The sequence below is a fragment of the Petaurus breviceps genome, unplaced genomic scaffold (assembly GCF_028583685.1).
Source record: "Petaurus breviceps papuanus isolate PSGF00001 unplaced genomic scaffold, PetGlider_PUasm1.0 90535, whole genome shotgun sequence".
NCBI classification, from domain to species: Eukaryota; Metazoa; Chordata; class Mammalia; order Diprotodontia; family Petauridae; genus Petaurus; species Petaurus breviceps.
In genome coordinates, this window is record NW_027187270.1 from 3738854 (window position 1) to 3750297 (window position 11444).

Consider the following 11444-nt stretch of genomic DNA (forward strand, 5'->3'; position numbering starts at 1 on the left):
GGAAACAGCAGAGGGTTCTAGAGGAAGGCCTGCCCTTTTGATGGGAGTTTAGGTTGGCTAGTCTGGGGCCTTTAAGACCTTTAACTCCACATGGGAACACCTGACCTCAGTCCTCTTAGACCTGGTATAAGGCCTGATATGATGAGGCCAGTTGGTCTCCAACCTCTTATACATTTAACTGCCTGAGGTTTAGTGGAAGTTAGGGTATATACCATTTCAGTGGACCTGATGGAGAAGCCAGCTGCCGCAGACCTTGGCTGTATTTGGCCTTTCTGCCCCTCTGATTTAAGGTGACCTTGTCAGGTGCCAGTTGGCTTCTAGCCTCTTGGACCCCCTGCTATGTCCCACTCCCCACTGGCATGAGTCTGGGCAGATACCCCTGGCCTCTCACTGATTTAGTATGTCCCTGGAGTTGGGGCTGTCTGACTTTCCTCCTCTGGGAACTCCCAGGGCTTGGGGCCTGACAGGATTTGCCTCACCCCTCCTTTGCTTGGCCTGAAGTTTCTTGAGGTTCTGGGTAGGGTTTCAGGCCCTGGGCCAACCCCACTCAGGTCTAAGAGGTCCCAGGCTAGATGATCCCCTCTCTAGTCATGGGGGGGGTCCAAAGTGGAAGCAGGCTGAGCCCTGCTTTATTCAGGCCCCCACTGTGATGTTGAAGCCTCTTCCAAAAGGGGAAGGGAAGGATGCAGCAGGAGATCGAGGCAAGAGGTGAGTTGGTCCCTGATTCTGTCACTAGAGGTCTCACGGCCTGGAATCCAGCAGGCCCCAATTTATGTCCATCTTCAGTGAGCAGCAGGAAAAGAGCTGGGAAGCTGGCAGGTGGTTCCAGTCAGGCCAGTTATACCTCCCTTCCCAGATCTAAGTGGTCTCAGTTCATAAGCACCATCTCTCCGCTATAGCTGACTAGAGAGTAAGGCAGGAGGCCTGCTTGACCCTGCTATAATCAAATCTAGGTCTACCAAAGTCAGAGATGCCCCAGACTTCCTGGCCTCAACTCCACTCAATAGATCCAGAGGCTGGCTGGATCCTGTTCCTGTCAGGCCCAGATGTTCACAGAAGCTCCACTCTCTTCTTGTTTGACTTCTGCCAGAGGGTCCCCAACTCTCCAATTTCTGCTGAATATTAGGGAAGCAAGTGATCCATGTTCCCATCAAATCCCCTCAGCTTCCTTACCCCACAAAGAGTCCCCAATCCATAAGGCCCCAACTCTGACAAAAGGTGGGGTCAGATGCCTGTTAGGCCCCAAGGAACTGGAATTCCCAGAACATGGATGCCAGACAGCTCCCAAACCCATCAAATCTGAAAAGGCTGATGCCCCTCTGCTTCCATTAGGCCCTGAACCCCACAAAGTAGCAAGTCTTAGGTTCAATGTTAAACTTGTACCAGGGAGGCCTTGATCCTGTCATTGAAGGTCAGAGAGGCCTAGAGGCCTAGGCTGCCTGCCCAAACTTGGCTAAAAGAGAGGAGGGGGAGCAGTAGGGAGCCCCAAAGGAAGACTTGGTTTCTGCCTCTCCTTGAGGCTTGGCAGAAGTTGGGCACCATCAAGGCAGCCCCAAATGATGAGAGGAGAGACTGGCTGGCTTGGCCTATTTTGGATCTTGTCTTGGTAGATGTTGGAGCCTGTCAGCTTCCCATCTTTCTGATCTCAGGTGATAGGATCAGGGGCCAGCTGGTCTGGTCCCTCTTTGACACGGAAGCAGGGGATTATTTAACCTCCCATCTCTCTCACCTACAACTCCCTGAAGCTTGACAGGGCATGTGGGGAAGCAGAGTTTGGAAGACTGCCTGCTCTGCCACCTCCCACTTGGCAGGAGTTGAAGCCTCTTGGCCTGTGGACTTTTGGATCTCCTGGGGCTTTTGGGCCCAATAGATCTGACAGAGAGGCCAGTCTACCTTTCTCCTCTCCTCTCTTGTGGGACATAATGGGGCATGAGAACATCTTGCCCACTCAGGTTTGACTGGAGTTGGAGCCTTCTGGCTTCCCACTCACCAAGTTCTGGTTACGTATAGCACTCGCCCCTTTGGTGGTAGTTGGGGCCAATTGCCTAGGACTTCTCTAACCTAGTGGGGAATGAGGCCTAACAGATGCAGGGGACTTTGCCCCTTCAGGTTTGGTGGGAGTTTGAGTCCTTTTGGAACTTGCTATACTCCAGGCCTTTTAGGAGACTGGGCCAATGGGCCTCTACCTCTTTGACCTCCAGCCCTCTCTCCTGGGGCCTCTTGGACTCAGTGAGGCTCAGGACCCTTAGGAACACAGACCATTTGGCCCAGCACCTCTCTGACCTCGAGTCTACTAGGCTTGGAGGAAGTTGGGGGGATCCTCCAAGTATTTAGGGTATACTCGGAGTAGGGGCCAGCAGGCCTTGGCCCTCTCTGACCTTTCTGACTCCACAGAGGGTGGCAGCATCATGCCTTCTCAAATTTGCCAGTAGTTGGGTCCTGCTGACTTCTTGTCTCTCAGTTTTCCTCAAGCTCCCCGGGCCTTAAGCTCCCTAGACATCTCGCTCCATCTTAGTGCCCTGCTTCCCTCCTTGACTGGGATTGGAGCCAGCCTGCCTGGGGCCTCTCTGACGTAGCAGGAAATGTAGTCTGATGGGAGCAGAGTCCTCTTGGATTCAAACCTCTTTGATGCCCCAAACGAGTGGAATTTGGAGGTATCTGATCTTACACGTCTAGGACTTCCAGAAGCTGGCCTGGTAGAGGTGCCAAGCCCCTTTGCCAGTCAGGAGCTTCCTCCCACTTCCCCCTACAAACCAATGAAGGAAGCAGAGCCAAGAAAGAATTTCTCCCTTCTCCTTATAGCCAAGAAATTCAGGTTAACCTTATGATGCACCACATTTACCTTGGCCCCCATTCGCATTGCCTGTCCCTCCTCATGTCAGTGTAGCTTAAGACTCAACTCAAATGCTACAACATTCTGCAGGAATGGTCTGCTCCCCTCCCCTTGCCAAATAAATGACCTCCTATTTATTTAGTATATGAAGCCACAGCACTACAAAGTGGGTAAGCCTGGAAGTCAGGAAAATCTGGGTCCAGGTTCTATCTGTGACACATACTGGATCCGGTGCCAACCGTAACAGCGCATTCCCCCAGGCAACTCTCTCCAACTGCTGAGCACGCTAGCTTCCTCGTGGAGAAGAAATTGCCAATGGTGGAGCATAGACATACACAAAGAAGCTCTTTGATGAACTAGATTGTTTCATCTTATCTTTTTATTTCTCCCCAATTGCCAAGCAGCTTGGGGCCACTAGGTGGCATTGCAGTAGATAGAGCACCAAGCTTGGAGTCAGGAGGACTCATTTAACTGAGTTCAAATCAGACCTCAGACATTTAGTAACTGGGTGACCCTGGGCATCTCACTTGGCCCTGTTTGCCTCAGTTTCCTCATATGTATAATGTGCTGGAGAAGGAAATGGCAAACCATTCCAGGATCTTTGCCCAAAAAACCACAAATGGGGTTAAAAAGAGTCAGACACAACTGAAGAATGACTAAACTGAAGCACCTAGCACAGTCCACAGTAGATACTTAAGAAATTGTCATGGATTGGGCTCAGTGGGAATTGTCTAAAGCCATTTCTGCCTATAGCAAAATACTTGCCAGTCAATTCCCCCAAATCACCAGTGAGTGATAGGTAAAGGGAGTGGGATCTTATGAGCATGAAACATGGCACATCAGAGCTAGGAAGACCCGTGACCACATATTGACAGGGTTGGAAGGGACCATGTGACATAAACTGTCATAACTTGGAGTGACCTTAGGCCACAGAATGCCACAGTGGAAGAGCCCTGACAGAGGATCTAGCCCCACTCCTTCACTTTAGAGATGCCAAAATGGGAAAACACTTTCCTAAGGTCATACACTTATCAAATGGCATTGCCTAAAGACATACTCAAGTCTCTTCTGTCTAGAAAATCTTCACCATACCTTTACATCCTAACAAGAGATTCCTCCATTTCTCAACTCAATTCCTTGAAAAAAGCCATCCACACTTTGTACCTTGACTTCCTATACTTACATAGTCTTCTAAACCATCTGCAATGCAGCTTCCAACCTCATCGTGCAACTGCAGCTTTTATCTCTAAAGTTTCTAAATTGTCCAATTAAATGGCCTCTTCTCAGTGCTTATCCTTGATCTCCATGACATCTGACATTAGCAACTGCTTCCCCTCAGACACTGGCCTTTCTGGATTTTTGCAACCATTTTTTCCTGGTTCTTCTACCTTCTTGTTCCCTCCAAGTGTCCTTCACTGGTTCATCCTTGGGGTCCCACTCACCATTGTGAGTGTCCCCCAAGGTTCTGCCCTGTGCATTACTCTCTTTTCTCTATACATTCTCTCACTTGGAGACTTCAGTTCTCATGAGTTCAGTTACCATCTCTATGCCCATGACTCCAAGGTTTATATAGCCAGCCCTCTTAAATTCCTGTCTCACATCAGGAGCTTTTTGTTGAACCAGAAGTCCCATAGATATCTCAAATTCTTTTTTTTAAGTAATTGGGGTTAAGTAACTTGCTCAAGGTTACACAGCCAGTTATTTTTGTGTGGGTGCTAAGTATCTGAGGCCAGAACTGATCCCAGGTCTCCCAACACTGGGGCCGGCGCTCTTACTCACTGCGCCACCTGGCCGCCCCGACATCTCAAATTCTAAGTGTCCAAACCAATGCTCATCACCTTTCCCTCCAAATCTCTTATTCCAAACTCCCTTATTATTGTGGTAATAGTGATTACTTTTGACCCCACTTCCTGAAGGCCAGATATATTACATTACATCCCGCCCTTCCTCCAACATTCTCCAGTACCCTGGATGGGGTTGGGAGTGTCTAGGATGGCTCTGCCTTTGGCTTCAGCTCCCACTGATGGCATTTCCATTATAGGGGTCCCCTATATCCCAGTTCCATATAACCATTTCTCAGTAGGATTAGCTTTAACAAAGGAATTTTTACTTCAGAAGTATAGCAGGAATAAACATATACTTTTCCCCCAACACCTCCCTGCAGCACCTCATACTCTGGGGAGGGGAAGTAGATGAGGTACACAGCTCAGCTCAGTTCCTATATAGCACAAATCCCAAGTCCAGGGCCCACCTTGAGCTGGAGTCTTGGGTACTGTGACTTCACAGGCCTTCCCTGTTGAGCTGGCTGTACATCTGTCCTGGAATCTTGCTTCCAAGGTTGCCATGCCTCAAGCTCCTGGATCCAGCGGGGTCCTACCATCTGTACCTAGAATGGAAAGGTAGAGATGGAACAGAACAAATCAAAACAAAACTCCAAGCCCATTTCCCAGGGCCCCAGGATAAGAGGGATTAGAAGTTTGCCATTCACCCTGTCCAGTTAGTTAATGGAGTGTATGTCATGAGTGAATGTGGCCTTCATCATCTCTGGACTCTAAAGGGAGTGAAAAAAGAGGCTAGGTATCAACCTGGAAGTTGTTAAAGACACGGGATGTTCTGGCCATGCAACCTACTGAAAGAGGTTATTGCTACTAGCAAAGCCCAGTCAAAGGTCACGGCATCCTTCAGGTCGCCCAAGTTCACAATCTCAGTGTCATCTGTGATTGACTGTTATCCCACATATCCAATCAGTTACCAAGTCTTGTCCTTTCTATCTCTACAACATCCCTTGAATCTATCTCCTCCTGGCCACCCACAGAACCACCATCCTAGTTCAGACCCTTATCCTTCCCACCTAGCCTACTACAAAAGCTTCCTACTTCATCTTCCTGCCTCAAGACTCTGCCTGTTCCAATCTATCTTTCACACAGCAGCTAACATGACTTTCCTAAAGCACAGATCTGACTTGCCAAGTTGATATTTTATAAAGTCCAGTTGTTGCCTATTACCTGTAGACTGTTGTTCAGTCATTTTAGTTGTATCCAATGTTTCATAAAACTTTTTGGGGTTTTCTTGGCAAAGGTACTAGAGTGGTTAGCCATTTCCTTTTCTAACTCATTTTACAGATGAGGAAACTAAGGAAAATGGGGTGAAGTGATTTGTCCAGGGTCACACAGCTAGTAAGTGTTTGAGGCCAGAATTTAACTCAGGAAGATGAGTCTTCCTGATTCTAAGCCCAGTGCACTATCCACTGTGCCACTTCACTGCCCATTACCTGTAGGACCAAATATAAATTCCCCGGTTTATCATTTAAATCTCTTCAAAAACAAGCTCCTTCCTACTTTTCCAGTTGTCTTTACTTCTTCCAATGCACTCAGCCACATTGGCCTACTTTCTGTTCCAGATACACAATGCTCCATCTCCAGGTTCTTTTCATTAGCTGGCCCTGATGCCTGGGATACATTTCTGCTTTACCTGTATCTTGAAATCCTTGGTTTCCTTCAGGACATGGCTCAAATTCTTCTTTCAACATGAGCCCTGCCTACTAGCTGCTCCTGCCTTCCCCTGTAATGTTATCTTGTATCTGACCTAGGTTTTGTATATGCCTATTCATGTACACATTGTCTCTCCCAAAGAACATGAACTCCTTGAGTGGAGAGGTAGTTTCTCCAATGGCTAGCAAATAGAAATTACTTAATAAAAGCTTATCAATTGATTGACACAATTTCATAAAGGAGGCTCAAAAGTAATAGAATATTCATGAACAATGACAAAGTGAAGATGACTCAAAAATATTGAAGTACACATATACCATATAGAGACAAATCATGACCTGTGGCAAGCTCAAATGATTCAGAATTGAAGGAGATGTAAAGTGTAATAGAGAACCAACCAGGGCTTGTCAGAAGAGCCCAGGAGATTGTCCTACCAGCGATGACCTAGATCGGAGTAGTGGTATCACAAACCCAAATAGAAACCAGCCAGTAAACTGCACATAAGGATCCCTGTGGGTAATCACATGTCAACATTATCTATATTCTATTGTATTTTTATTTATTTTGCAAAATATTTCCCAATGACATTTTGATCTGCTTTGGCTTCACGAGGGAATGTTGCAAAAGTGTTTGAAATCTCTGCTGCAAGACACCACACGTCCTTTTATATTTTATAAAGAAAGAAGTGCTACAAAGTAAACAGAATTAGAACATAAGTATTGATGAGATGTGTAAAAAAATTAACAAAAGTACACAGAAAGATCAGAAGGAATAGAGAAACTAAGTTATTGCTCTGCTAAAATCTTTAAAAAGTAGATAGCAAGGATTTCATAGTTATTAGGGGAGTTTATTCTTATTTACCGTGTTTCCCCGATAATAACACCTATCCCGAAAATAAGCCCTCCCCTTACTGTGTAAGATTCCTCGAAAATAAGCCCTCCCCCGAAAATAAACCCTATTGAGATTGCTACTGTAGTGAAGGTGATCCCCTGCGCTACACGCTACATTACGGTACCCTCTGAATGCACTGTCCCCCCTGTAAGGGTTAGGGGATTTAAAGATCTTCCATGCCCCGTTGGACTTGCTGATTGTAGCAGGAAGGGGCGGAGCAAGAGGAAGCGGAAGCCAAGCTAGCGTTCCTGCGTTGGCTGGCGGTGGTGGTGACGGCGGCAGCAGCAGAGGCAGTGGCAGCGCGAAGCCCTTTTTGAGTTAGGACTGCTAAGGACTTTCTGCTAAGGACTCCTGCTGAGGACTGCCAGGGGCCGGAGCTGCTGGGAGCGCGCTTCCAGGACGCTGGGTGGTTGCTGTGAGTGGGGAGAGGAGGACCTTTGCCTGAGGTAGCCTGTTCTGTTTTAAAGGCTTGAGAATGTGGGTGCTTTCTACTTTATCTACCTGTGCCAATATCATAACTACTCTGATGGCTTTCACTTTCTGGTTTTGGGACTCAGTCTTTTGGTATCTTAATAAATTTTCTAGTTTATTTCCTCATATGGCAAACATGACGTATTTTGTAATGGATAATTATATCAGCATATTTGTAATCTCTATAGGCATTGTGAATATGGCATTGCTGATACATTTGGCGACCCAGATGGGACATGGAGAATGACTGTGGATTATAGACAGTTGAATAAGGTGACTCCTTCTTTGTATGCTGCTGTTCCAGATACCATCACCTTAATAGAAAGGATCCAGAAATATGATGGGACTTGGTATGCAGTTATTGACTTGGCAAATGCCTTCTTCACCATCCCAATAGACCCTAAACAATGGGACCACTTCGCTTTCACTTGGCAGGGTAGACAATATACTTTCACCCGCTTGCCACAAGGGTACATACATAGCCCCACTATTTGTCACAGGATTGTGGCTGAACAGTTGGATGAATTAAAGCTACCTGGTGTACAGCTTACCCACTACATTGATGATATCATGATACAGGGAAAAGATGCGAAAGTAGTGGAAAGGAGTTTGACCCTTCTAATTGAGCATATGAAAAGTAAAGGGTGGGAAATTAACCCTGCAAAGGTTCAAGGACCAGCTCAAAATGTGAAATTTTGGGGTATACAATGGAACAAGGGGCTAAGGGAGATTCTTCCTCAAGCCCGACAAAAGATTCAGGATTTTCCTACCCCTACCAATAAGAAGGAGGCCCAAAAGTTCATAGGATTGTTTGGATACTGGAGGCACCACATTCCACATTTGGGACAGATTTTAAAACCTTTATATAGAGTCACACGGAAGAAATATGAATTCGATTGGGGACTTGAGCAGAGTAAAGCTTTTGAAGAAGCCAAGGCTGCCATACAATTGGCCCTAGATTTGTGGCCCATGCAAAATGGTCCAGTGGAATTGCAAGTGACTGTACAAGATGATTATGCAAACTGGAGCTTATGGCAAAAACAACAAAGCCGAAATGTACCTTTGGGATTTTGGTGTAGGAAACTCCCTTCATCTGGAGTCCAGTATACACCTTTTGAAAAGCAGTTGTTAGCTGCATATTGGGCTTTGGTGGAGACTGAACAACTGACTCTGGGCCATGAAGTGATATTAAGACCTGGAATCCCAATTATGACCTGGGTAATGAGTACCCCAGCTTCTCACAGAATTGGACATGCCCAAGAGGCTAGTATAATCAAATGGAAGTGGTATATTCAAAATAGAGCGAAAACAGGCAAAAGCGGAGTCTCTGCTCTACATGAATCTGTAGCAAACATAGAAATTGAGAGGAATGACACACCAAAAGCAAACAGTTGGTAAAGTCCACTGTAAAGTGGAATGAGGGATATGATGTATTAACTGAGGAACAAAAGAGTCATGCATGGTTTACTGATGGGACAGCAAAATATTTGGGGCAAAAAAGACATTGGAAAGCAGTGGCCTATAACCCATGTACTAGAAGGACTTTGGAAAGTACTGGGATAGGTGCAAGTAGCCAATATGCTGAACTTATGGCAGTATATCAAGCCATCAAAATAGAACAAGGAGGACAGTGTCATATATTCACTGATTCATGGGCGGTAGCTAATGGGTTAGCTACATAGATGCCCATGTGGAAAAATGAAAATTGAGAAATTCATGGGAAACAAGTCTGGGGCAAAGAATTATGGGAAGATATCTGGAACATGTCTTTGGTCACTGACTTGTCAGTTTTTCATGTAGATGCTCACGTGGCCCCCACCACACCAGAACGTGAGTACAATGCTCATGCTGATCGACTGGCAAAGATTGCTACTGAACATATTGTCCCTACTTTGACAACAACTGATGATCCGGTATTAGCAAAATGGTTCCACCAAACAGCAGGCCATTTGGGGGTCTAGGCCACACACCAGTGGGCACAAGATCGAGGTATTAGTATCTCTCATTCACTGTTAAAACAGATAGCAGAAGAATGTCATATATGTCAATTGGAAAAGGAGCGAACTGTTCCTCAGGTAGTAACTGGAGAGATAGCAAGAGGAAAAGTCCCAGCCCAAATCTGGCAAATAGATTATATTGGTCCACTACCACTGGATAAAGGATGCAGATTTATATGTACTTGTGTTGATACCTATTCAGGTGTACTAGTAGCTTGTCCTTATAAGAATGCAACCCAGAAAAACACTTGTAAAACTCTAGATCTCATAAGTCTATATTATGGAACCCCAATGCAGATTCAAAGTGACAACGGGTCACATTTCAAAGGCAATGAAATGAAGAAGTATTGTATACTAAACAATATAGAATGGATATATCATATTCCATATTATCCAGAAGCATCTGGGTTGATTGAAAGAATGAATGGATTACTGAAAGAACAGTTGAGGAAGTTAAGTTCCAATAATTCATATCAACATTGGAAGGATAATTTGTTCATGGCTTTGCGTAATTTGAATAATAGACCATTGGGAGGAAGTACACCTCTAGCCAGAATGATGACCCCCAATCTGCAAATTAGAAAACAACAAACACACAAGATCCCAATTATTGAGTATTGGACCTTGAGGCCAGATGTCCCAGCACCGTACCCAGGACCACCTGGTTCAATGGGGTATGATTTACATTGTTTAGAGGACTTTTGGTTGGACAGAAAAGAAATAAGAAAAATCTCCACTGGGATATGAATAAGAATCCCTAAAAATCACTTTGGACAGATTTTACCCAAATCAGGATTAGCAGCTCAAGGAATACATGTATTGGCTGGAGTAATAGATTCTAATTATCAAGGAGAAATTGTTGTAACATTCCAGAATTTAAGTGAAAGGCCCATACAGATTCACAAGAATGATAGGATAGTTCAAGTGATTATTGTTCCTTGTAAAACAATGCCACTTGTAAAAACTGACCCTCCTTCCAAAATAACTGTCACAGGAACTGAAGGATTTGGTTCTACTGATAGAATAAAATCAGGAGCTAAAGTATGGATAAAACGGAAGCCAGATGATCTTCCAAAGGCTGCAGAGATTATAGCATATGGGAGGGATAACACTGTAACTATTGTTTATTCTGGAGAAGATGATTACAAAATTGTACCCTTAACTCATTTATTCTACCGTGAGTGAGGCTAAGATAGTCTGGTTATTGTCTCTTTGCTTTTTCTTGATTTTTTGTTTGTTCACCTTGTTTGTTAGATTTGTTTCCACAGGCTTGGTACCCTCCATCTGTAGATGCCTGATAGCTTAAGCTGGATGTCACCCCCTGTCTGCAACTGTGATGTGTCACCCTTGGACCTGGCATCAAGCATATTAAGAACTGACCTCTCAAATGGGACCCCTTAGGACAGGGACAGCTCTACATCTGATTTCAGCAGCAAGTAGCCATAGAAGAAGAGATCTTCACCCCTTACCACAAGATTTTGGGGCCCCATTTGTTCGGGGTGGGGGGAATGATGGGGAGCTTGTACTCAAGCGCCACCCTAAAATATGGTTTTCTGTGTTTATTGTGTGCTATTCTTGTTATATTGTTGTGAAATTTTGTTGACACCAGTTATTCCTACTGTATTTTTGTCAAGTAAGGGACATGAAAGATCTTGGGGCCGAATGTAAGGGTTATGGGATTTAAAGATCTTCCATGCCCCGTTGGACTTGCTGATGTAGCAGGAAGGGGCGGAGCAAGAGGAAGCGGAAGCCAAGCTAGCG

General features: G+C 45.2%; 1 protein-coding gene across 1 annotated transcript in view; it reads right to left on the minus strand.

Moving 5' to 3' along the window:
• LOC138142147 (actin-binding protein WASF3-like) overlaps nucleotides 1-11444 on the minus strand; it is a 177831-nt gene that overhangs the window by 164290 nt on the left and 2097 nt on the right. Inside the window, exon 2 of the mRNA XM_069063125.1 lies at nucleotides 5085-5219. The gene's annotated coding sequence lies outside the window, so the exon portion shown is untranslated. The remainder of the gene's footprint in view (nucleotides 1-5084; nucleotides 5220-11444) is intronic.